The 25416-nt window shown below is 52.5% G+C and overlaps 1 protein-coding gene and 2 non-coding genes across 3 annotated transcripts in view; 1 reads left to right on the forward strand and 2 right to left on the reverse strand.

Annotated features, from left to right (window-relative positions):
- Positions 1–25416, forward strand: part of LOC140404601 (uncharacterized) — a 79031-nt gene that overhangs the window by 35800 nt on the left and 17815 nt on the right. The window contains exons 13-19 of the mRNA XM_072493201.1: positions 1886–1946; positions 3606–3666; positions 5903–5963; positions 13744–13804; positions 15464–15524; positions 17761–17821; positions 24887–24947. The gene's annotated coding sequence lies outside the window, so the exon portion shown is untranslated. The remainder of the gene's footprint in view (positions 1–1885; positions 1947–3605; positions 3667–5902; positions 5964–13743; positions 13805–15463; positions 15525–17760; positions 17822–24886; positions 24948–25416) is intronic.
- trnad-guc (transfer RNA aspartic acid (anticodon GUC)) lies at positions 5704–5775 on the reverse strand. Its single transcript has one exon. It is a non-coding gene; the product is annotated as a tRNA-Asp (tRNA).
- On the reverse strand, positions 17562–17633 carry trnad-guc (transfer RNA aspartic acid (anticodon GUC)). The gene has a single exon. It is a non-coding gene; the product is annotated as a tRNA-Asp (tRNA).

Raw genomic sequence — 25416 nt, forward strand, 5'->3', positions numbered from 1 at the left:
GCGGCTCAGAGGAACACAGACTCAGGAAAGGCAACAGCTGGTGTCTGAGCCGTGACCCTGCTGCGCCAGAAGTAACTGTGACAAGTCCCGTAGTTGGCCCTGTGATTGCAGATTATATTTTCAGTGAGGAGGGAGGGTACTAACTGCCCCCCCGTGCGTCACTGTTAACAGTGAGGGTAACATGGCGGGAGAATGATCCTGATAATGTTTGACCAGTGGATGGATCTGTTGAAACCTCGTGTTCATTTCAACCTCCTGGTGTGAAATCCAATGGGAGTCTAGGAATAAGATTCCCCCCTCGAGAGCCTGACTTTGATCACAGAAAGTCCCGCACTGCCGAACGAGAGTCTCGCAGCAAATTGGCAATGAAGAATTCTGGACAGGTGTCGAGGGAGCTCGATTGTGTCTCACCCTGTGCCTTACCTGTGCTGGGAGTGCTTGATGTGGGGCAGGTTAAAGGGAGGTTTACTCTGTATCTACGCCCTTGCTGTACATGTGGGAATATTTGATTGGGACAGTGGAGAGTGAGCTTTACTCTGTATCTAACCCTCTGCTGTACCTGTCCTGGGAGTGTTTGATGGGGACAGTGTAGAGGGAGCTTTCCTCTGTATCTAACCCCGTGCTGTACCTGTCCAGGGAGTGTTTGGTGGGGACAGTGTAGAGGGAGCTTTACTCTGTATCTAACCCCGTGCTGTACCTGTCCTGGAAGTGTTTGACGGGGACGATGTAAAGGGAGCTTTACTCTGTATCTAACCCCGTGCAGTACCTGTCCTGGGAGTGTTTGATGGGGACAGTGTAAAGGGAGCTTTCCTCTGTATCTAACCCCGTGCTGTACCTGTCCTGGGAGTGTTTGATGGTGACAGTGTAGAGAGAGCTTTACTCTGTATCTAACCCCGTGCTGTACCTGTCCTGGGAGTGTTTGATGGGGACAGTGTAGAGTGAGCTTCACACTGTACCTAACCCTGTAAAGTACCTGTCCTAGGAGTGTTTGATGGCGATAGAGAGCAGACATATATTCTTTTTCGACGTCCAGTGCATTACATTTTTATGTCATAGATTATCAGAGAATTTACAGTGCAGAAGGAGGCCATTCGACCCATCGAGTCTGCACCGGCTCTTGGAAAGAGCACCCTACCCAAGCCCACACCTCCGCCCTATCCCCCATAACCCAGTAACGCCACTGTTATAACCTGCCTACTTAGCATTGGCTGGGGACTAATGACTATCCCACAATGCTGTGGGAGTATGAGCTTCCCCAATGAGGGGGGCGGAGAAACCACTAGTAAACTCCCAGTATAAATAAAGCTGGCCAGTTCAGGAACCAGTAGGAAGGAGTGTGTAGCAAGGGAAGTTACTGCTACTGTTATGTATATATGTTATAGTAAATAAATGTTCCTACTTTGTATCCTTAAAACTCGTGCTGGATTCTTCGTGGCCCTTACAAAAGCCACCCAACTCTAAGGGCAATTTTGGATACTAAGGGCAATTTAGCACGGCCACTCCACCTAGCCTGCCCATCTTTGGACTGTGGGAGGAACCCGGAGCACCCGGAGGAAACCCACGCACACACGGGGAGAACGTGCAGACTCCGCACAGACAGTGACCCAAGCCAGGAATCGAACATGGGACTCTGGAGCTGTGAAGCAATTGTGCTAACCACCATGCTACCGTGCTGCCCAAGCGTCATTCCTTGACCGGGAATCGAACCCGGGCCGCGGCGGTGACAGCATCGAATCTGAACCACTAGACCATCAGGGAAACTAATGTCACGTAATAAATAACTGCAGCAGGTGGTCTGGGAGGATGAGGTGTTTGTTTGGGATTGTGAAACGGCCGATTTACTCTGTTAGTTTACGATTAATCATTTTTTCTGATTTAATTGCAGGTTGGATTCAGCAAGAGGTGTGAAAATCAGCAGAAAACCTGACCGCACGGCCGTGTCACAGGTACGATGCTGACCATGTGATTGGTCTGTACTGGAGCCATCGCAATGGTACCTGCTCTTGTCCCATGAGTCTGTACTGCTAAATCGGCGGCTCAGAGTAACACACAGGCTCAGTCAAGGAAACAGCTGGTGTCTGACCCGTGACCCTGCTGCGCCAAAAGTAACTGGGACAAGTTCCGTAGTTGGCCCTGTGATTGCAGATTAAATTTACAGTGAGGAGGGAGGGTACTAACTGCCCCCTGTGCGTGACTGTGAACAGTGAGGGTAACATGGCGGGAGAATGATCCTGATAATGTTTGACCAGTGGATGGATCTGTTGAAACCTCGTGTTCATTTCAACCTCCTGGTGTGAAATCCAATGGGAGTCTAGGAATAAGATTTCCCCCCTCGAGAGCTTGACTTTGATCACAGAAAGTCCCGCACTGTTGAAGGAGCGTCTTGTAGCAATTTGGCAATGAAGAATTCTGGACAGGAGTAGAGGGAGCTCGATTGTGTCTCACCCTGTGCCTTACCTGTGCTGGGAGTGCTTGATGTGGGGCAGGTGAAAGGGAGGTTTACTCTGTATCTACGCCCTTGCTGTACCTGTCCTGGGTGTGTTTGATTGAGATAGTGTAGAGGGAGCTTTACTCTGTATCTAATCCCGTGCTGCTCCTGTCCTGGGAGTGTTTGATGGGGACAGTGTAGAGGGAGCTTTACTCTGTATCTAACCCTGTGCTGTACCTGTCCTGGGAGTGTTTGATGGGGACAGTGTAGAGGGAGCTTTACTCTGTATCTAACCCCGTGCTGTACCTGTCCTGGGAGTGTTTGATGGGGACAGTGTAGAGGGAGCTTTACTCTGTATCTAACCCCGTGCTGTACCTATCCTGGGAGTGTTTGATGTGGACAGTATAGAGGGAGCTTTCCTCTGCATCTAACCCCGTGCTGTAGCAGTGTTTGATGGGGACAGTGTAGAGGGAGCATTACTTTTTTTCAAACCCCGTGCTGTACCTGTCCTGGGAGTGTTTGATGGGGACAGTGTCGAGCGAGCTTTACTCTGTATCTAACCCCGTGCTGTACCTGTCCTGGGAGTGTTTGATGGGGACCGTTTAGAGGGAGCTTTCCTCTGTATCTAACCCCGTGCTGTACCTGTCCTGGGAGTGTTTGATGGGAACAGTGTAGAGGGAGCTTTACTCTGTATCTAACCCCGTGCTGTACCTGTCCTGGGAGTGTTTGATGGGGACAGTGTAGAGGGAGCTTTACTCTGTATCTAACCCCGAGCTGCACCTGTCCTGGGAGTGTTTGATGGGGACAGTGTAGAGGGAGCTTTCCTCTGTATCTAACCCCGTGCTGTACATGTGGGAATATTTGATTGGGACAGTGGAGAGTGAGCTTTACTCTGTATCTAACCCTCTGCTGTACCTGTCCTGAGAGGGTTTGATATAAACAATGTAGAGGGAGCATTCCTCTGTGGCTAAACCCGTGCCGTGCCTATCCTCTGAGTGTTTGATGCCTGTCGTGAGCAGAAAAATGTTATTTTTCGACGCCCAATGCGTTACATTTTTATATCATGTAATATATAACTACAGCAGGCGGTGTGGGGGATGAGGTGTTTGATTGGGATTGTGAAATGGCCGATTTACTCTTAGTTTACGATTAATCATTTTTTCTGATTTAATTGCAGGTTGGATTCAGCAACAGGTGTGAAAATGAGCAGACATCCTGACAGCATGGCCGTGTCACAGGTACGATGCTGACCATGTGATTGGTCTGTACTGGAGCCATCGCCACTGTACCTGCTCTTGTCCCATGAGCCTGTACTGCCAAATTGGCGGCTCAGAGGAACACAGACTCAGTCAAGGCAACAGCTGGTGTCTGAGCCGTGACCCTGCTGCGCCAGAAGTAACTGTGACAAGTTCCGTAGTTGGCCCTGTGATTGCAGATTATATTTACAGTGAGGAGGAAGGGTACTAACTGCCCCCTGTGCGTGACTGTTAACAGTGAGGGTAACATGGCGGGAGAATGATCCTGATAATGTTTGACCAGTGGATGGATCTGTTGAAACCTCGTGTTGCTTGAACCTCCTGGTGTGAACTCCAATAGGAGTCTAGGAATAAGATTTCCCCCCTCGAGAGCCTGACTTTGATCACAGAAAGTCCCGCACTGTCGAAGGAGCGTCTTGTAGCAATTTGGCAATGAAGAATTCTGGACAGGAGTAGAGGGAGCTCGATTGTGTCTAACCCTGTGCCTTACCTGTGCTGGGAGTGCTTGATGTGGGGCAGGTTAAAGGGAGGTTTACTCTGTAGCTACGCCCTTGCTGTACCTGTCCTGGGTGTGTTTGATTGGGACAGTGAAGAGGGAGCTTTACTCACTATCTAACCCCATGCTGTACCTGTCCTGGGAATGTTCGAAGGGGACAGTGTAAAGTGAGCTTTCCTCTGTATCTAACCCCGTGCGGCAGCAGTGTTTGATGGGGACAGTGTAGAGTGAGCTTTACACTGTACCTAACACTGTGATGTACCTGTCCTCGGAGTGTTTGATGGGGACAGCGTAGAGGGAGCTTGACTCTGTATCTAACCCCGTGACATACCTGCCTTGGGAGTGTTTGATGGGGACAGTGTCGAGCGAGCTTTACTCTGTATCTAACCCCGTGCTGTACCTGTCCTGGGAGTGTTTGATGGGGACAGTGTAGAGGGAGCTTTCCTCTGTATCTAACCCTGTGCTGTACCTGTTCTGGGAGTTTTTGATAGAAACAATGTAGAGGGAGCATTACTCTGTGTCTAACCCCGTGCCATACCTGTCCTGGGAGTGTTTGATGGGGACAGTGTCGAGCGAGCTTTATTCCGTATCTAACCCGTGCTGTACCTGTCCTGGACGTGTTTGATGGGGACAGTGTAGAGGGAGCTTTACTCTGTATCTAACACCGTGCTGTACATGTGGGAATATTTGATTGGGACAGTGGAGAGTGAGCTTTACTCTGTATCTAACCCTCTGCTGTACCTGTCCTGAGAGGGTTTGATATAAACAATGTAGAGGGAGCATTACTCTGTGTCTAAACCCGTGCTGTGCCTGTCCTGGGAGTGTTTCATGGCGATAGAGAGCAGACATATATTCTTTTTCGACGTCCAGTGCATTACATTTTTATGTCATAGATTATCAGAGAATTTACAGTGCAGAAGGAGGCCATTCGACCCATCGAGTCTGCACCGGCTCTTGGAAAGAGCACACTTCCCAAGCCCACACCTCCGCCCTATCCCCCATAACCCAGTAACGCCACTGTTATAACCTGCCTACTTAACATTGGCTGGGGACTAATGACTATCCCACAATGCTGTGGGAGTATGAGCTTCCCCAATGAGGGGGGCGGAGAAACCACTAGTAAACTCCTAGTATAAATAAAGCTGGCCAGTTCAGGAACCAGCAGGAAGGAGTGTGTAGCAAGGGAAGTTACTGCTACTGTTATGTATATATGTTATAGTAAATAAATGTTCTTACTTTGTATCCTTAAAACTCGTGCTGGATTCTTCGTGGCCCTTACAAAAGCCACCCAACACTAAGGGCAATTTTGGATACTAAGGGCAATTTAGCACGGCCAATCCACCTAGCCTGCCCATCTTTGGACTGTGGGAGGAACCCGGAGCGCCCGGAGGAAACCCACGCACACACTGGGAGAACGTGCAGACTCCGCACAGACAGTGCCCCAAGCCAGGAATCGAACATGGGACTCTGGAGCTGTGAAGCAATTGTGCTAACCACCATGCTACCGTGCTGCCCAAGCGTCATTCCTTGACCGGGAATCGAACCCGGGCCGCGGCGGTGACAGCACCGAATCCGAACCACTAGACCATCAGGGAAACTAATGTCACGTAATAAATAACTGCAGCAGGTGGTCTGGGAGGATGAGGTGTTTGTTTGGGATTGTGAAACGGCCGATTTACTCTTTTAGTTTACGATTAATCATTTTTTCTGATTTAATTGCAGGTTGGATTCAGCAAGAGGTGTGAAAATCAGCAGAAAACCTGACCGCACGGCCGTGTCACAGGTACGATGCTGACCATGTGATTGGTCTGTACTGGAGCCATCGCAATGGTACCTGCTCTTGTCCCATGAGTCTGTACTGCCAAAACGGCGGCTCAGAGTAACACACAGGCTCAGTCAAGGAAACAGCTGGTGTCTGACCCGTGACCCTGCTGCGCCAAAAGTAACTGGGACAAGTTCCGTAGTTGGCCCTGTGATTGCAGATTAAATTTATAGTGAGGAGGGAGGGTACTAACTGCCCCCCGTGCGTCACTGTTAACAGTGAGGGTAAAATGGCGGGAGAATGATCCTGATAATGTTTGACCAGCGGATGGATCTGTTGAAACCTTGTGTTGTTTGAATAGGATTCCCCCCTCGAGAGCCTGACTTTGATCACAGAAAGTCCCGCACTGTCGAAGGAGCGTCTTGTAGCAATTTGGCATTGAAGAATTCTGGACAGGAGTAGAGGGAGCTCGATTGTGTCTTAACCCTGTGCCTTACCTGTGCTGGGAGTGCTTGATGTGGGGCAGGTTAAAGGGAGGTTTACTCTGTATCTACGCCCTTGCTGTACCTGTCCTGGGAGTGTTTGATGGTAACAGTGTAGAGGGAGCTTTACTCTGTATCTAACCCCGTGCTGTAGCAGTGTTTGATGGGGACAGTGTAGAGGGAGCTTTACTCTGTATCTAACCCCGTGCTGTACCTGTCCTGGGAGTGTTTGATGGGGACAGTGTAGAGGGAGCTTTCCTCTGTATCTAACCCCGTGCTGTACCTGTCCTGGGAGTGTTTGAATGGGACAGTGTCGAGGGAGCTTTACTCTGTAGCGCACAAAGACTCACGAGAGACGAATAGAGATGAAGTCGATGAGGCTTTATTAAGCGTGACTTGTTCCCCGCAGTTCAGCAACAGACTGGCCTGCGGGGGAGAACTCCTGGTTCTTATACTCCGCCTTCAGGGCGGAGCTAGTGATCAACAGCCAATCTGGACCCGGGATCTGTCAGCCAATGACATCACGGCTTCACAGTCCCACATGACCCCTAATGCATACTACCACATTCACCTTGTTAAAAATGAACCCGGCGGGGTGGTGCTTCGCATGGTGGTAAGGGTTTACAAGGCTGGTCCTGGGAGGAAAAGCTTTTGCATGTCATCACAGTGCCCTACACTGTGCTATGTACAGGGTTTTTTGGTTTTGAACTATTTACAGTATTCGTAAGCGGGAAAAGGGAAAAAAATTCTCGTTAAAGTCCACAACATTCTAGTGTTACACCGATGCCACAAGTCGATCGGGCGGTCTGGTCGTCCTTGTCGATCGCCTCAGCCCCGGTGGTGGTGCTTGTTCCAGTGTTGTCGTCTCCGGGAGCTTTACGGTTACTGCTTCAGCTTCACTTCTGGTCGGACCTGGGAGGAGGACCGATCCTCCCGGGAAGGGGGCTGTCGCGGGGTGCGCCGGTGGCAGGGAGGGGGTGATTTGTGTTGAGGGGGTGTGCGTGTTGCCGGCGGGCGCCAGATCTCTCAGGGAGACCGTGTCCTGTCGGCCGTCGGGGTACTCCACGTAGGCGTACTGCGGGTTCGCGTGGAGGAGGTGAACCCTCTCGACCAACGGGTCCGACTTGTGCGCCTGCACATGTTTCCGGAGCAAGATGGGACCTGGGGCCGCCAGCCAGGTCGGCAGCGACGTTCCAGAGGAGGACTTCCTGGGGAAGGCAAGGAGGCGCTCATGAGGCGTTTGGTTAGTGGTGGTACACAGTAGCGACCGGATGGAGTGGAGGGCGTCCGGGAGGACCTCCTGCCACCGTGAAACTGGGAGATCCCTGGACCGTAGGGCCAGTAGGACGGTCTTCCAGACGGTGCCGTTCTCCCTCTCTACTTGCCCGTTCTCCCGGAGGTTGTAGCTGGTCGTCCTGCTCGAGGCTATACCCTTGCTGAGCAGGAACTGGCGCAGCTCGTCACTCATGAAGGAGGACCCCCTGTCGCTATGGACGTATGCGGGGCAACCGAACAGTGTGAATATGGTGTTAAGGGCTTTAATGACTGTGGCCGCTGTCATGTCAGGGCAGGGGATGGCGAAGGGGAAACGGGAGTACTCGTCTACCACGTTCAGGAAGTATGTGTTGCGGTCGGTGGAGGGGAGGGGCCCTTTGAAATCCAGACTGAGGCGTTCAAAGGGACGGGAGGCCTTGATCAGGTGCGCACTATCCGGCCTGAAAATATGCAGTTTGCACTCTGCGCAGATGTGGCAGTTCCTTGTGACTGTACGGACCTCCTCCACGGAGTAGGGGAGGTTGCGGGACTTTATAAAATGGTAGAACCGAGTGACCCCCGGGTGGCAGAGGTCCTCGTGGCGGGTTTGGAGACGGTTAATTTGTGCGAACATGAAAGCTACTGACCGTTGGTCAGTGAGGAGAGTGAATCTCCTGCCGGCCAGGTAATGCCTCCAATGTCGCACAGCTTCCACTATGGCTTGGGCTTCCTTTTCCACTGAGGAGTGGCGGATTTCTGAGGCGTGGAGGGTTCGTGAGAAAAAGGCCACGGGTCTGCCCGCTTGGTTAAGGGTGGCCGCTAGAGCTACATTGGAGGCGTCGCTCTCGACCTGGAAGGGGAGGGACTCGTCGATGGCGCGCATCGTGGCCTTTGCGATATCCGCTTTGATGCGGCTGAAGGCCTGGCCACCCTCTGTCGACAGAGGGAAGGTCGTGGTCTGTATTAGGGGGCGGGCCTTGTCTGCGTACTGGGGGACCCACTGGGCGTAATATGAAAAGAACCCCAGGCAGCGTTTTAGGGCTTTTGAGCAGTGAGGGAGGGGAAATTCCATGAGGGGGCGCATACGTTCGGGGTCGGGGCCTATTATCCCATTGCGCACTACATATCCCAAGATGGTCTGTTTGTGCTAAAAACGCACTTGTCCTCGTTGTATGTGAGGTTCAAGGCTTTAGCGGTCTGGAGGAATTTTTGGAGGTTGGCGTCGTGGTCCTGCTGATCGTGGCCGCAGATGGTTACATTGTCGAGATACGGGAACGTGGCCTGCAACCCGTGTTGATCAACCATTCGGTCCATCTCTCGTTGGAAGACCGAGACCCCGTTTGTGACGCCAAATGGGACCCTTAGGAAGTGGTATAATCGCCCGTCTGCCCCGAAGGCTGTGTACTTGCGGTCACTTGGGCGGATGGGGAGCTGATGGTAGGCGGACTTGAGGTCCACGGTGGAGAAGACCTTATATTGGGCAATCCGATTGACCATGTCGGATATGCGGGGGAGAGGGTACGCATCTAGCTGTGTTTACCTGTTGATGGTCTGGCTATAGTCTATGACCATCCTTTGCTTCTCCCCTGTTCTTACTACTACCACCTGTGCTCTCCAGGGACTATTGCTGGCCTGGATTATGCCTTCCTTCAGTAGCCGCTGGACTTCGGACCGAATGAATGTCCGGTCCTGGGCGCTGCACCGTCTGCTCCTAGTGGCGACGGGTTTGCAATCTGGGGTGAGGTTTGCAAACAAGGATGGGGGCTCAACGTTGAGGGTTGCGAGGCCGCAGATAGTGAGTGGGGGTATTGGGCCGCCGAATTTGAAAGTTAGGCTCTGCAGATTGCACTGGAAGTCTCATCCCAGTAATGTGGGGGCGCAGAGTTGGGGAAGGACGTAGAGCCTGTAGTTTTTAAACTCCCTCCCTTGCACCGTTAGGGTCACTATGCAGAAGCCTTTGATCTGTACGGAGTGGGATCCTGCAGCTAGGGAGATCTTTTGCGCACTGGGACGGGTGGTCAAAAAACAGCGTCTTACCGTGTCTGGGTGGATGAAGCTTTCTGTGCTCCCGGAGTCGACCAGGCATGGTGTCTCGTGCCCGTTGATCAGCACCGTTGTTGTCGTCGTCTGGAGCGTCCGGGGCCGTGCTTGGTCCGGCGTCACTGAGGCCAGACGTGGTCGTAGTGCTTCAGCGTCTTCCTCAAACCCCGTGGAGCCGTCGATGCTGGGGTCCATTGTTGCCGTCCAAGATGGCGGCGGGGGTGAACAAAATGGCTGCCCCCATGCATCGCACATGGCTGGGGTGTCACAAGATGGCGGCGGGGGTGGACAAAATGGCCGCCCCCATGCGTCGCACAGGGCTTGGGGGGTTCCCAAGATGGCGGCGCCCCTCCTCCCCTCGTGGTGGCCGGGACCCAAAATGGCGGCACCTGCGGGTCGTACATGGGGCGCTGGGGAGGTTGGGGAGCGTTAGAAACGCACAGGACTCCTTCTCCGGGGACAGCGGCGACCTCCCGGGACCGGCACACAGTCGCGAAATGGCCCTTTTTCCCGCAGCTCTTGCAAATCGCTGCGCGGGCCGGGCAGCGCTGCCGGGGGTGTTTCGCCTGGCCGCAGAAATAGCAGCGGGCTCCCCCGGGACGACTTGGCGTCTGAACCGCGCAAGCCTGTGGGGTGGGGGGGGGGTTTGTCGCGACGGGGGTCCACGGAGCCCAAGGGGCTGCCTCGCGGTCGGGGCCGTACGCGCGGGCGTTTCGCGCGGCCACATCTAGTGAGGCTGCAAGGTCCCGTGCCTCTCTGAGAGTCCTAGCGACTCTTTTTATAAAAGTCTTTGGCGGATTTGGGGAGAGTTCATACCAGCCACGAACGCGTCGCGAATTAACATGTCCGTGTGTTCAATCGCGTTTACCGGCGGGCAGCTGCAGGCCCGTCCCAAAATTAGCCGCGCGGCGTAGAATTCGTCTAGCAATTCTCCGGGACTTTGCCGTCTCGTTGCGAGTTGGTAGCGTGCGTAGATCTGGTTCACTGGGCGAACATAGATGCTCTTTAGTGCTGCGAACGCCGTCTGGAAATCCTCTGCGTCTTCTCTGAGAGGGAAAATCTCCGGGCTTACCCTCGAGTGCAGGACCTGTAGTTTCTGGTCTTCTGTGACCCGGCCGGGGGCCGTTCGGAGGTATGCTTCGAAACAAGTCTGCCAGTGTTTAAAAACTGCTGCTGAGTTCACTGCGTGGGGGCTGATCCTCAGGCATTCCGGGATGATCCTGAGCTCCATAGTCCTTTAAGCACGCTTAATAAATTGTAGCGCACAAAGACTCACGAGAGACGAATAGAGATGAAGTCGATGAGGCTTTATTAAGCGTGACTTCATAGACTTCATAGAATTTACAGTGCAGAAGGAGGCCATTCGGTCCATCGAGTCTGCACCGGCTCTTGGAAAGAGCACCCTATCCAAGGTCAACACCTCCACCCTATCCCCTGCGGTGGAGAACTCCTGGTTCTTATACTCCGCCTTCAGGGCGGAGCTAGAGATCAACAGCCAACCAGGACCCGGGATCTGTCAGCCAATGACATCACGGCTTCAGAGTCCGACATGACCCCGAATGCAGACTACCACACTCTGTATCTAACCCTTTGCTGTACCTGTCCTGGGAGTGTTTGATGGGGACAGTGTAGAGGGAGCTTTACTCTGTATCTAACCCCGTGCTGTACCTGTCCTGGGAGTGTTTGATGGGGACAGTGTAGAGGGAGCTTTACTCTGTATCTAACCCCGTGCTGTACCTGTCCTGGGAGTGTTTGATGGGGACAGTGTAGAGAGAGCTTTACTCTGTATCTAACCCCGTGCTGTGCCTGTCCTCGGAGTGTTTGATGCCTGTCGTGAGCAGAAAAATGTTATTTTTCGACGCCCATGAGTTACATTTTTATATCATGTAATATATAACTACAGCAGGCGGTGTGGGGGGGATGAGGTGTTTGATTGGGATTGTGAAATGGCCGATTTACTCTTTAGTTTACGATTAATCATTTTTTCTGATTTAATTGCAGGTTGGATTCAGCAACAAATCTGCAGACATCCTGACAGCATGGCCGTGTCACAGGTACGATGCTGACCATGTGATTGGTCTGTACTGGAGCCATCGCCACTGTACCTGCTCTTGTCCCATGAGCCTGTACTGCCAAATTGGCGGCTCAGAGGAACACAGACTCAGGAAAGGCAACAGCTGGTGTCTGAGCCGTGACCCTGCTGCGCCAGAAGTAACTGTGACAAGTCCCGTAGTTGGCCCTGTGATTGCAGATTATATTTTCAGTGAGGAGGGAGGGTACTAACTGCCCCCCCGTGCGTCACTGTTAACAGTGAGGGTAACATGGCGGGAGAATGATCCTGATAATGTTTGACCAGTGGATGGATCTGTTGAAACCTCGTGTTCATTTCAACCTCCTGGTGTGAAATCCAATGGGAGTCTAGGAATAAGATTCCCCCCTCGAGAGCCTGACTTTGATCACAGAAAGTCCCGCACTGCCGAACGAGAGTCTCGCAGCAAATTGGCAATGAAGAATTCTGGACAGGTGTCGAGGGAGCTCGATTGTGTCTCACCCTGTGCCTTACCTGTGCTGGGAGTGCTTGATGTGGGGCAGGTTAAAGGGAGGTTTACTCTGTATCTACGCCCTTGCTGTACATGTGGGAATATTTGATTGGGACAGTGGAGAGTGAGCTTTACTCTGTATCTAACCCTCTGCTGTACCTGTCCTGGGAGTGTTTGATGGGGACAGTGTAGAGGGAGCTTTCCTCTGTATCTAACCCCGTGCTGTACCTGTCCAGGGAGTGTTTGGTGGGGACAGTGTAGAGGGAGCTTTACTCTGTATCTAACCCCGTGCTGTACCTGTCCTGGAAGTGTTTGACGGGGACGATGTAAAGGGAGCTTTACTCTGTATCTAACCCCGTGCAGTACCTGTCCTGGGAGTGTTTGATGGGGACAGTGTAAAGGGAGCTTTCCTCTGTATCTAACCCCGTGCTGTACCTGTCCTGGGAGTGTTTGATGGTGACAGTGTAGAGAGAGCTTTACTCTGTATCTAACCCCGTGCTGTACCTGTCCTGGGAGTGTTTGATGGGGACAGTGTAGAGTGAGCTTCACACTGTACCTAACCCTGTAAAGTACCTGTCCTAGGAGTGTTTGATGGCGATAGAGAGCAGACATATATTCTTTTTCGACGTCCAGTGCATTACATTTTTATGTCATAGATTATCAGAGAATTTACAGTGCAGAAGGAGGCCATTCGACCCATCGAGTCTGCACCGGCTCTTGGAAAGAGCACCCTACCCAAGCCCACACCTCCGCCCTATCCCCCATAACCCAGTAACGCCACTGTTATAACCTGCCTACTTAGCATTGGCTGGGGACTAATGACTATCCCACAATGCTGTGGGAGTATGAGCTTCCCCAATGAGGGGGGCGGAGAAACCACTAGTAAACTCCCAGTATAAATAAAGCTGGCCAGTTCAGGAACCAGTAGGAAGGAGTGTGTAGCAAGGGAAGTTACTGCTACTGTTATGTATATATGTTATAGTAAATAAATGTTCCTACTTTGTATCCTTAAAACTCGTGCTGGATTCTTCGTGGCCCTTACAAAAGCCACCCAACTCTAAGGGCAATTTTGGATACTAAGGGCAATTTAGCACGGCCACTCCACCTAGCCTGCCCATCTTTGGACTGTGGGAGGAACCCGGAGCACCCGGAGGAAACCCACGCACACACGGGGAGAACGTGCAGACTCCGCACAGACAGTGACCCAAGCCAGGAATCGAACATGGGACTCTGGAGCTGTGAAGCAATTGTGCTAACCACCATGCTACCGTGCTGCCCAAGCGTCATTCCTTGACCGGGAATCGAACCCGGGCCGCGGCGGTGACAGCATCGAATCTGAACCACTAGACCATCAGGGAAACTAATGTCACGTAATAAATAACTGCAGCAGGTGGTCTGGGAGGATGAGGTGTTTGTTTGGGATTGTGAAACGGCCGATTTACTCTGTTAGTTTACGATTAATCATTTTTTCTGATTTAATTGCAGGTTGGATTCAGCAAGAGGTGTGAAAATCAGCAGAAAACCTGACCGCACGGCCGTGTCACAGGTACGATGCTGACCATGTGATTGGTCTGTACTGGAGCCATCGCAATGGTACCTGCTCTTGTCCCATGAGTCTGTACTGCTAAATCGGCGGCTCAGAGTAACACACAGGCTCAGTCAAGGAAACAGCTGGTGTCTGACCCGTGACCCTGCTGCGCCAAAAGTAACTGGGACAAGTTCCGTAGTTGGCCCTGTGATTGCAGATTAAATTTACAGTGAGGAGGGAGGGTACTAACTGCCCCCTGTGCGTGACTGTGAACAGTGAGGGTAACATGGCGGGAGAATGATCCTGATAATGTTTGACCAGTGGATGGATCTGTTGAAACCTCGTGTTCATTTCAACCTCCTGGTGTGAAATCCAATGGGAGTCTAGGAATAAGATTTCCCCCCTCGAGAGCTTGACTTTGATCACAGAAAGTCCCGCACTGTTGAAGGAGCGTCTTGTAGCAATTTGGCAATGAAGAATTCTGGACAGGAGTAGAGGGAGCTCGATTGTGTCTCACCCTGTGCCTTACCTGTGCTGGGAGTGCTTGATGTGGGGCAGGTGAAAGGGAGGTTTACTCTGTATCTACGCCCTTGCTGTACCTGTCCTGGGTGTGTTTGATTGAGATAGTGTAGAGGGAGCTTTACTCTGTATCTAATCCCGTGCTGCTCCTGTCCTGGGAGTGTTTGATGGGGACAGTGTAGAGGGAGCTTTACTCTGTATCTAACCCTGTGCTGTACCTGTCCTGGGAGTGTTTGATGGGGACAGTGTAGAGGGAGCTTTACTCTGTATCTAACCCCGTGCTGTACCTGTCCTGGGAGTGTTTGATGGGGACAGTGTAGAGGGAGCTTTACTCTGTATCTAACCCCGTGCTGTACCTATCCTGGGAGTGTTTGATGTGGACAGTATAGAGGGAGCTTTCCTCTGCATCTAACCCCGTGCTGTAGCAGTGTTTGATGGGGACAGTGTAGAGGGAGCATTACTTTTTTTCAAACCCCGTGCTGTACCTGTCCTGGGAGTGTTTGATGGGGACAGTGTCGAGCGAGCTTTACTCTGTATCTAACCCCGTGCTGTACCTGTCCTGGGAGTGTTTGATGGGGACCGTTTAGAGGGAGCTTTCCTCTGTATCTAACCCCGTGCTGTACCTGTCCTGGGAGTGTTTGATGGGAACAGTGTAGAGGGAGCTTTACTCTGTATCTAACCCCGTGCTGTACCTGTCCTGGGAGTGTTTGATGGGGACAGTGTAGAGGGAGCTTTACTCTGTATCTAACCCCGAGCTGCACCTGTCCTGGGAGTGTTTGATGGGGACAGTGTAGAGGGAGCTTTCCTCTGTATCTAACCCCGTGCTGTACATGTGGGAATATTTGATTGGGACAGTGGAGAGTGAGCTTTACTCTGTATCTAACCCTCTGCTGTACCTGTCCTGAGAGGGTTTGATATAAACAATGTAGAGGGAGCATTCCTCTGTGGCTAAACCCGTGCCGTGCCTATCCTCTGAGTGTTTGATGCCTGTCGTGAGCAGAAAAATGTTATTTTTCGACGCCCAATGCGTTACATTTTTATATCATGTAATATATAACTACAGCAGGCGGTGTGGGGGATGAGGTGTTTGATTGGGATTGTGAAATGGCCGATTTACTCTTAGTTTACGATTAATCATTTTTTCTGATTTAATTGCAGGTTGGATTCAGCAACAGGTGTGAAAATGAGCAGACATCCTGACAGCATGGCCGTGTCACAGGTACGATGCTGACCATGTGATTGGTCTGTACTGGAGCCATCGCCACTGTACCTGCTCTTGTCCCATGAGCCTGTACTGCCAAATTGGCGGCTCAGAGGAACACAGACTCAGTCAAGGCAACAGCTGGTGTCTGAGCCGTGACCCTGCTGCGCCAGAAGTAACTGTGACAAGTTCCGTAGTTGGCCCTGTGATTGCAGATTATATTTACAGTGAGGAGGAAGGGTACTAACTGCCCCCTGTGCGTGACTGTTAACAGTGAGGGTAACATGGCGGGAGAATGATCCTGATAATGTTTGACCAGTGGATGGATCTGTTGAAACCTCGTGTTGCTTGAACCTCCTGGTGTGAACTCCAATAGGAGTCTAGGAATAAGATTTCCCCCCTCGAGAGCCTGACTTTGATCACAGAAAGTCCCGCACTGTCGAAGGAGCGTCTTGTAGCAATTTGGCAATGAAGAATTCTGGACAGGAGTAGAGGGAGCTCGATTGTGTCTAACCCTGTGCCTTACCTGTGCTGGGAGTGCTTGATGTGGGGCAGGTTAAAGGGAGGTTTACTCTGTAGCTACGCCCTTGCTGTACCTGTCCTGGGTGTGTTTGATTGGGACAGTGAAGAGGGAGCTTTACTCACTATCTAACCCCATGCTGTACCTGTCCTGGGAATGTTCGAAGGGGACAGTGTAAAGTGAGCTTTCCTCTGTATCTAACCCCGTGCGGCAGCAGTGTTTGATGGGGACAGTGTAGAGTGAGCTTTACACTGTACCTAACACTGTGATGTACCTGTCCTCGGAGTGTTTGATGGGGACAGCGTAGAGGGAGCTTGACTCTGTATCTAACCCCGTGACATACCTGCCTTGGGAGTGTTTGATGGGGACAGTGTCGAGCGAGCTTTACTCTGTATCTAACCCCGTGCTGTACCTGTCCTGGGAGTGTTTGATGGGGACAGTGTAGAGGGAGCTTTCCTCTGTATCTAACCCTGTGCTGTACCTGTTCTGGGAGTTTTTGATAGAAACAATGTAGAGGGAGCATTACTCTGTGTCTAACCCCGTGCCATACCTGTCCTGGGAGTGTTTGATGGGGACAGTGTCGAGCGAGCTTTATTCCGTATCTAACCCGTGCTGTACCTGTCCTGGACGTGTTTGATGGGGACAGTGTAGAGGGAGCTTTACTCTGTATCTAACACCGTGCTGTACATGTGGGAATATTTGATTGGGACAGTGGAGAGTGAGCTTTACTCTGTATCTAACCCTCTGCTGTACCTGTCCTGAGAGGGTTTGATATAAACAATGTAGAGGGAGCATTACTCTGTGTCTAAACCCGTGCTGTGCCTGTCCTGGGAGTGTTTCATGGCGATAGAGAGCAGACATATATTCTTTTTCGACGTCCAGTGCATTACATTTTTATGTCATAGATTATCAGAGAATTTACAGTGCAGAAGGAGGCCATTCGACCCATCGAGTCTGCACCGGCTCTTGGAAAGAGCACACTTCCCAAGCCCACACCTCCGCCCTATCCCCCATAACCCAGTAACGCCACTGTTATAACCTGCCTACTTAACATTGGCTGGGGACTAATGACTATCCCACAATGCTGTGGGAGTATGAGCTTCCCCAATGAGGGGGGCGGAGAAACCACTAGTAAACTCCTAGTATAAATAAAGCTGGCCAGTTCAGGAACCAGCAGGAAGGAGTGTGTAGCAAGGGAAGTTACTGCTACTGTTATGTATATATGTTATAGTAAATAAATGTTCTTACTTTGTATCCTTAAAACTCGTGCTGGATTCTTCGTGGCCCTTACAAAAGCCACCCAACACTAAGGGCAATTTTGGATACTAAGGGCAATTTAGCACGGCCAATCCACCTAGCCTGCCCATCTTTGGACTGTGGGAGGAACCCGGAGCGCCCGGAGGAAACCCACGCACACACTGGGAGAACGTGCAGACTCCGCACAGACAGTGCCCCAAGCCAGGAATCGAACATGGGACTCTGGAGCTGTGAAGCAATTGTGCTAACCACCATGCTACCGTGCTGCCCAAGCGTCATTCCTTGACCGGGAATCGAACCCGGGCCGCGGCGGTGACAGCACCGAATCCGAACCACTAGACCATCAGGGAAACTAATGTCACGTAATAAATAACTGCAGCAGGTGGTCTGGGAGGATGAGGTGTTTGTTTGGGATTGTGAAACGGCCGATTTACTCTTTTAGTTTACGATTAATCATTTTTTCTGATTTAATTGCAGGTTGGATTCAGCAAGAGGTGTGAAAATCAGCAGAAAACCTGACCGCACGGCCGTGTCACAGGTACGATGCTGACCATGTGATTGGTCTGTACTGGAGCCATCGCAATGGTACCTGCTCTTGTCCCATGAGTCTGTACTGCCAAAACGGCGGCTCAGAGTAACACACAGGCTCAGTCAAGGAAACAGCTGGTGTCTGACCCGTGACCCTGCTGCGCCAAAAGTAACTGGGACAAGTTCCGTAGTTGGCCCTGTGATTGCAGATTAAATTTATAGTGAGGAGGGAGGGTACTAACTGCCCCCCGTGCGTCACTGTTAACAGTGAGGGTAAAATGGCGGGAGAATGATCCTGATAATGTTTGACCAGCGGATGGATCTGTTGAAACCTTGTGTTGTTTGAATAGGATTCCCCCCTCGAGAGCCTGACTTTGATCACAGAAAGTCCCGCACTGTCGAAGGAGCGTCTTGTAGCAATTTGGCATTGAAGAATTCTGGACAGGAGTAGAGGGAGCTCGATTGTGTCTTAACCCTGTGCCTTACCTGTGCTGGGAGTGCTTGATGTGGGGCAGGTTAAAGGGAGGTTTACTCTGTATCTACGCCCTTGCTGTACCTGTCCTGGGAGTGTTTGATGGTAACAGTGTAGAGGGAGCTTTACTCTGTATCTAACCCCGTGCTGTAGCAGTGTTTGATGGGGACAGTGTAGAGGGAGCTTTACTCTGTATCTAACCCCGTGCTGTACCTGTCCTGGGAGTGTTTGATGGGGACAGTGTAGAGGGAGCTTTCCTCTGTATCTAACCCCGTGCTGTACCTGTCCTGGGAGTGTTTGAATGGGACAGTGTCGAGGGAGCTTTACTCTGTAGCGCACAAAGACTCACGAGAGACGAATAGAGATGAAGTCGATGAGGCTTTATTAAGCGTGACTTGTTCCCCGCAGTTCAGCAACAGACTGGCCTGCGGGGGAGAACTCCTGGTTCTTATACTCCGCCTTCAGGGCGGAGCTAGTGATCAACAGCCAATCTGGACCCGGGATCTGTCAGCCAATGACATCACGGCTTCACAGTCCCACATGACCCCTAATGCATACTACCACATTCACCTTGTTAAAAATGAACCCGGCGGGGTGGTGCTTCGCATGGTGGTAAGGGTTTACAAGGCTGGTCCTGGGAGGAAAAGCTTTTGCATGTCATCACAGTGCCCTACACTGTGCTATGTACAGGGTTTTTTGGTTTTGAACTATTTACAGTATTCGTAAGCGGGAAAAGGGAAAAAAATTCTCGTTAAAGTCCACAACATTCTAGTGTTACACCGATGCCACAAGTCGATCGGGCGGTCTGGTCGTCCTTGTCGATCGCCTCAGCCCCGGTGGTGGTGCTTGTTCCAGTGTTGTCGTCTCCGGGAGCTTTACGGTTACTGCTTCAGCTTCACTTCTGGTCGGACCTGGGAGGAGGACCGATCCTCCCGGGAAGGGGGCTGTCGCGGGGTGCGCCGGTGGCAGGGAGGGGGTGATTTGTGTTGAGGGGGTGTGCGTGTTGCCGGCGGGCGCCAGATCTCTCAGGGAGACCGTGTCCTGTCGGCCGTCGGGGTACTCCACGTAGGCGTACTGCGGGTTCGCGTGGAGGAGGTGAACCCTCTCGACCAACGGGTCCGACTTGTGCGCCTGCACATGTTTCCGGAGCAAGATGGGACCTGGGGCCGCCAGCCAGGTCGGCAGCGACGTTCCAGAGGAGGACTTCCTGGGGAAGGCAAGGAGGCGCTCATGAGGCGTTTGGTTAGTGGTGGTACACAGTAGCGACCGGATGGAGTGGAGGGCGTCCGGGAGGACCTCCTGCCACCGTGAAACTGGGAGATCCCTGGACCGTAGGGCCAGTAGGACGGTCTTCCAGACGGTGCCGTTCTCCCTCTCTACTTGCCCGTTCTCCCGGAGGTTGTAGCTGGTCGTCCTGCTCGAGGCTATACCCTTGCTGAGCAGGAACTGGCGCAGCTCGTCACTCATGAAGGAGGACCCCCTGTCGCTATGGACGTATGCGGGGCAACCGAACAGTGTGAATATGGTGTTAAGGGCTTTAATGACTGTGGCCGCTGTCATGTCAGGGCAGGGGATGGCGAAGGGGAAACGGGAGTACTCGTCTACCACGTTCAGGAAGTATGTGTTGCGGTCGGTGGAGGGGAGGGGCCCTTTGAAATCCAGACTGAGGCGTTCAAAGGGACGGGAGGCCTTGATCAGGTGCGCACTATCCGGCCTGAAAATATGCAGTTTGCACTCTGCGCAGATGTGGCAGTTCCTTGTGACTGTACGGACCTCCTCCACGGAGTAGGGGAGGTTGCGGGACTTTATAAAATGGTAGAACCGAGTGACCCCCGGGTGGCAGAGGTCCTCGTGGCGGGTTTGGAGACGGTTAATTTGTGCGAACATGAAAGCTACTGACCGTTGGTCAGTGAGGAGAGTGAATCTCCTGCCGGCCAGGTAATGCCTCCAATGTCGCACAGCTTCCACTATGGCTTGGGCTTCCTTTTCCACTGAGGAGTGGCGGATTTCTGAGGCGTGGAGGGTTCGTGAGAAAAAGGCCACGGGTCTGCCCGCTTGGTTAAGGGTGGCCGCTAGAGCTACATTGGAGGCGTCGCTCTCGACCTGGAAGGGGAGGGACTCGTCGATGGCGCGCAGCGTGGCCTTTGCGATATCCGCTTTGATGCGGCTGAAGGCCTGGCAAGCCTCTGTCGACAGAGGGAAGGTCGTGGTCTGTATTAGGGGGCGGGCCTTGTCTGCGTACTGGGGGACCCACTGGGCGTAATATGAAAAGAACCCCAGGCAGCGTTTTAGGGCTTTTGAGCAGTGAGGGAGGGGAAATTCCATGAGTGCGCGCATACGTTCGGGGTCGGGGCCTATTATCCCATTGCGCACTACATATCCCAAGATGGCTAGCCGGTTTGTGCTAAAAACGCACTTGTCCTCGTATGTGAGGTTCAAGGCTTTAGCGGTCTGGAGGAATTTTTGGAGGTTGGCGTCGTGGTCCTGCTGATCGTGGCCGCAGATGGTTACATTGTCGAGATACGGGAACGTGGCCTGCAACCCGTGTTGATCAACCATTCGGTCCATCTCTCGTTGGAAGACCGAGACCCCGTTTGTGACGCCAAATGGGACCCTTAGGAAGTGGTATAATCGCCCGTCTGCCCCGAAGGCTGTGTACTTGCGGTCACTTGGGCGGATGGGGAGCTGATGGTAGGCGGACTTGAGGTCCACGGTGGAGAAGACCTTATATTGGGCAATCCGATTGACCATGTCGGATATGCGGGGGAGAGGGTACGCATCTAGCTGTGTGTACCTGTTGATGGTCTGGCTATAGTCTATGACCATCCTTTGCTTCTCCCCTGTTCTTACTACTACCACCTGTGCTCTCCAGGGACTATTGCTGGCCTGGATTATGCCTTCCTTCAGTAGCCGCTGGACTTCGGACCGAATGAAGGTCCGGTCCTGGGCGCTGTACCGTCTGCTCCGAGTGGCGACGGGTTTGCAATCCGGGGTGAGGTTTGCAAACAAGGATGGGGGCTCAACGTTGAGGGTTGCGAGGCCGCAGATAGTGAGTGGGGGTATTGGGCCGCCGAATTTGAAAGTTAGGCTCTGCAGATTGCACTGGAAGTCTAATCCCAGTAATGTGGGCGCGCAGAGTTGGGGAAGGACGTAGAGCCTGTAGTTTTTAAACTCCCTCCCTTGCACCGTTAGGGTCACTATGCAGAAGCCTTTGATCTGTACGGAGTGGGATCCTGCAGCTAGGGAAATCTTTTGCGCACTGGGACGGATGGTCAAAAAACAGCGGCTTACCGTGTCTGGGTGGATGAAGCTTTCTGTGCTCCCGGAGTCGACCAGGCATGGTGTCTCGTGCCCGTTGATCAGCACCGTTGTTGTCGTCGTCTGGAGCGTCCGGGGCCGTGCTTGGTCCAGCGTCACTGAGGTCAGACGTGGTCGTAGTGCTTCAGCGTCTTCCTCAAACCCCGTGGAGCCGTCGATGGTCCATTGTTGCCGTCCAAGATGGCGGCGGGGATGAACAAAATGGCTGCCCCCATGCATCGCACATGGCTGGGGTGTCACAAGATGGCGGCGGGGTGGACAAAATGGCCGCCCCCATGCGTCGCACAGGGCTTGGGGGGTTCCCAAGATGGCGGCGCCCCTCCTCCCCTCGTGGTGGCCGGGACCCAAAATGGCGGCACCTGCGGGTCGCACATGGGGCGCTGGGGAGGTTGGGGAGCGTTAGAAACGCACAGGACTCCTTCTCCGGGGACAGCGGCGACCTCCCGGGACCGGCACACAGTCGCGAAATGGCCCTTTTTCCCGCAGCTCTTGCAAATCGCTGCGCGGGCCGGGCAGCGCTGCCGGGGGTGTTTCGCCTGGCCGCAGAAATAGCAGCGGGCTCCCCCGGGACGACTTGGCATCTGAACCGCGCAAGCCTGTGGGGTGGGGGGGGGGGGGTTTGTCGCGACGGGGGTCCACGGAGCCCAAGGGGCTGCCGCGCGGTCGGGGCCGTACGCGCGGGCGTTTCGCGCGGCCACATCTAGTGAGGCTGCAAGGGCCCGTGCCTCTCTGAGAGTCCTAGCGACTCTTTTTATAAAAGTCTTTGGCGGATTTGGGGAGAGTTCATACCAGCCACGAACGCATCGCGAATTAACATGTCCGTGTGTTCAATCGCGTTTACCGGCGGGCAGCTGCAGGCCCGTCCCAAAATTAGCCGCGCGGCGTAGAATTCGTCTAGCGATTCTCCGGGACTTTGCCGTCTCGTTGCGAGTTGGTAGCGTGCGTAGATCTGGTTCACTGGGCGAACATAGATGCTCTTTAGTGCTGCGAACGCCGTCTGGAAATCCTCTGCGTCTTCGATGAGAGGGAAAATCTCCGGGCTTACCCTCGAGTGCAGGACCTGTAGTTTCTGGTCTTCTGTGACCCGGCCGGGGGCCGTTCGGAGGTATGCTTCGAAACAAGTCTGCCAGTGTTTAAAAACTGCTGCTGAGTTCACTGCGTGGGGGCTGATCCTCAGGCATTCCGGGATGATCCTGAGCTCCATAGTCCTTTAAGCACGCTTAATAAATTGTAGCGCACAAAGACTCACGAGAGACGAATAGAGATGAAGTCGATGAGGCTTTATTAAGCGTGACTTCATAGAATTTACAGTGCAGAAGGAGGCCATTCGGTCCATCGAGTCTGCACCGGCTCTTGGAAAGAGCACCCTATCCAAGGTCAACACCTCCACCCTATCCCCATAACCCCACCCAACACTAAGGGCAATTTTGAAGACTAAGGGCAATTTAGCATGACCAATCCACCTAACCTGCACATCTTTGGACTGTGGGAGGAAACCGGAGCACCCGGAGGAAACCCACGCGCACACGGGGAGGATGTGCAGACTCCGCACAGACAGTGACCCAAGCCGGAATCGAACCTGGGACCCTCGAGCTGTGAAGCAATTGTGCTAACCACTATGCTACCGTGACTTGTTCCCCGCAGTTCAGCAACAGACTGGCCTGCGGTGGAGAACTCCTGGTTCTTATACTCCGCCTTCAGGGTGGAGCTAGAGATCAACATCCAACCAGGACCCGGGATCTGTCAGCCAATGACATCACGGCTTCACAGTCCCACATGACCCCTAATGCAGACTATCACACTCTGTATCTAACCCTTTGCTGTACCTGTCCCGGGAGTGTTTGATGGGGACAGTGTAGAGGGAGCTTAACTCTGTATCTAACCCCGTGCTGTACCTGTCCTGGGAGTGTTTGATGGGGACAGTGTAGAGGGAGCTTAACTCTGTATCTAACCCCGTGCTGTACCTGTCCTGGGAGTGTTTGATGGGGACAGTGTAGAGGGAGCTTTACTCTGTATCTAACCCCGAGCTGTACCTGTCAAACAAAGAACAAAGAAATGTACAGCACAGGAACAGGCCCTTCGGCCCTCCAAGCCCGTGCCGACCATACTGCCCGACTAAACTACAATCTTCTCCACTTCCTGGGTCCGTATCCTTCTATTCCCATCCTATTCATATATTTGTCAAGATGCCCCTTAAATGTCCCTATCGTCCCTGCTTCCACTACCTCCTCCGGTAGTGAGTTCCAGGCACCCACTACCCTCTGCGTAAAAAAACTTGCCTCGTACATCTACTCTAAACCTTGCCCCTCTCACCTTAAACCTATGCCCCCTAGTAATTGACCCCTCTACCCTGGGGAAAAGCCTCTGACTATCCACTCTGTCTATGCCCCTCATAATTTTGTATACCTCTATCAGGTCGCCCCTCAACCTCCTTCGTACCAGTGAGAACAAACCGAGTTTATTCAATCGCTCCTCATAGCTTATGCCCTCCATACCAGGCAACATTCTGGTAAATTTCTTCTGCACCCTCTCTAAAGCCTCCACATCCTTCTGGTAGTGTGGCGACCAGAATTGAACACTATACTCCAAGTGTGGCCTAACTAAGGTTCTATACAGCTGCAACGCGACTTGCCAATTCTTATACTCAAAGCCCCGGCCAATGAAGGCAAGCATGCCGTATGCCTTCTTGACTACCTTCTCCACCTGTGTTGCCCCTTTCAATGACCTGTGGACCTGTACTCCTAGATCTCTTTGACTTTCAATACTCTTGAGGGTTCTACCATTCACTGTATATTCCCTACCTGCATTAGCCCTTCCAAAATGCATTACCTCACATTTGTCCGGATTAAACTGCATCTGCCATCTCTCCGCCCAAGTCTCCAGACAATTTAAATCCTGCTGTATCCTCAGACAGTCCTCATCGCTATCCGCAATTCCACCAACCTTTGTGTCGTCCTGGGAGTGTTTGATGGGGACAGTGTAGAGGGAGCTTTCCTCTGTATCTAACCCCGTGCTGTACCTGTCCTGAGAGGGTTTGATATAAACAACGTAGAGGGAGCATTCCTCTCTGTCTAAACCCGTGCTGTGCCTGTCCTCGGAGTGTTAGATGCCTGTCGTGAGCAGAAAAATGTTATTTTTCGACGCCCAATGCGTTACATTTTTATATCATGTAATATATAACTACAGCAGGCGGCGTGGGGGGGGGATGAGGTGTTTGATTGGGATTGTGAAATGGCCGATTTACTCTTAGTTTACGATTAATCATTTTTTCTGATTTAATTGCAGGTTGGATTCAGCAACAGGTGTGAAAATCTGCAGACATCCTGACAGCATGGCCGTGTCACAGGTACGATGCTGACCATGTGATTGGTCTGTACTGGAGCCATCGCCACTGTACCTGCTCTTGTCCCATGAGCCTGTACTGCCAAATTGGCGGCTCAGAGGAACACAGACTCAGTAAAGGCAACAGCTGGTGTCTGAGCCGTGACCCTGCTGCGCCAGAAGTAACTGTGACAAGTTCCGTAGTTGGCCCTGTGATTGCAGATTATATTTACAGTGAGGAGGGAGGGTACTAACTGCCCTCCCGTGCGTCACTGTTAACAGTGAGGGTAACATGGCGGGAGAATGATCCTGATACTGTTTGACCAGTGGATGGATCTGTTGAAACCTCGTGTTCATTTCAACCTCCTGGTGTGAACTCCAATGGGAGTCGAGGAATAGGATTCCCCCCTCGAGAGCCTGACTTTGATCACAGAAAGTCCCGCACTGTCGAAGGCGAGTCTCGTAGCAAATTGGCAATGAAGAATTCTGGACAG

The sequence above is a fragment of the Scyliorhinus torazame genome, chromosome 31 (assembly GCF_047496885.1).
Source record: "Scyliorhinus torazame isolate Kashiwa2021f chromosome 31, sScyTor2.1, whole genome shotgun sequence".
Taxonomy (NCBI): Eukaryota; Metazoa; Chordata; class Chondrichthyes; order Carcharhiniformes; family Scyliorhinidae; genus Scyliorhinus; species Scyliorhinus torazame.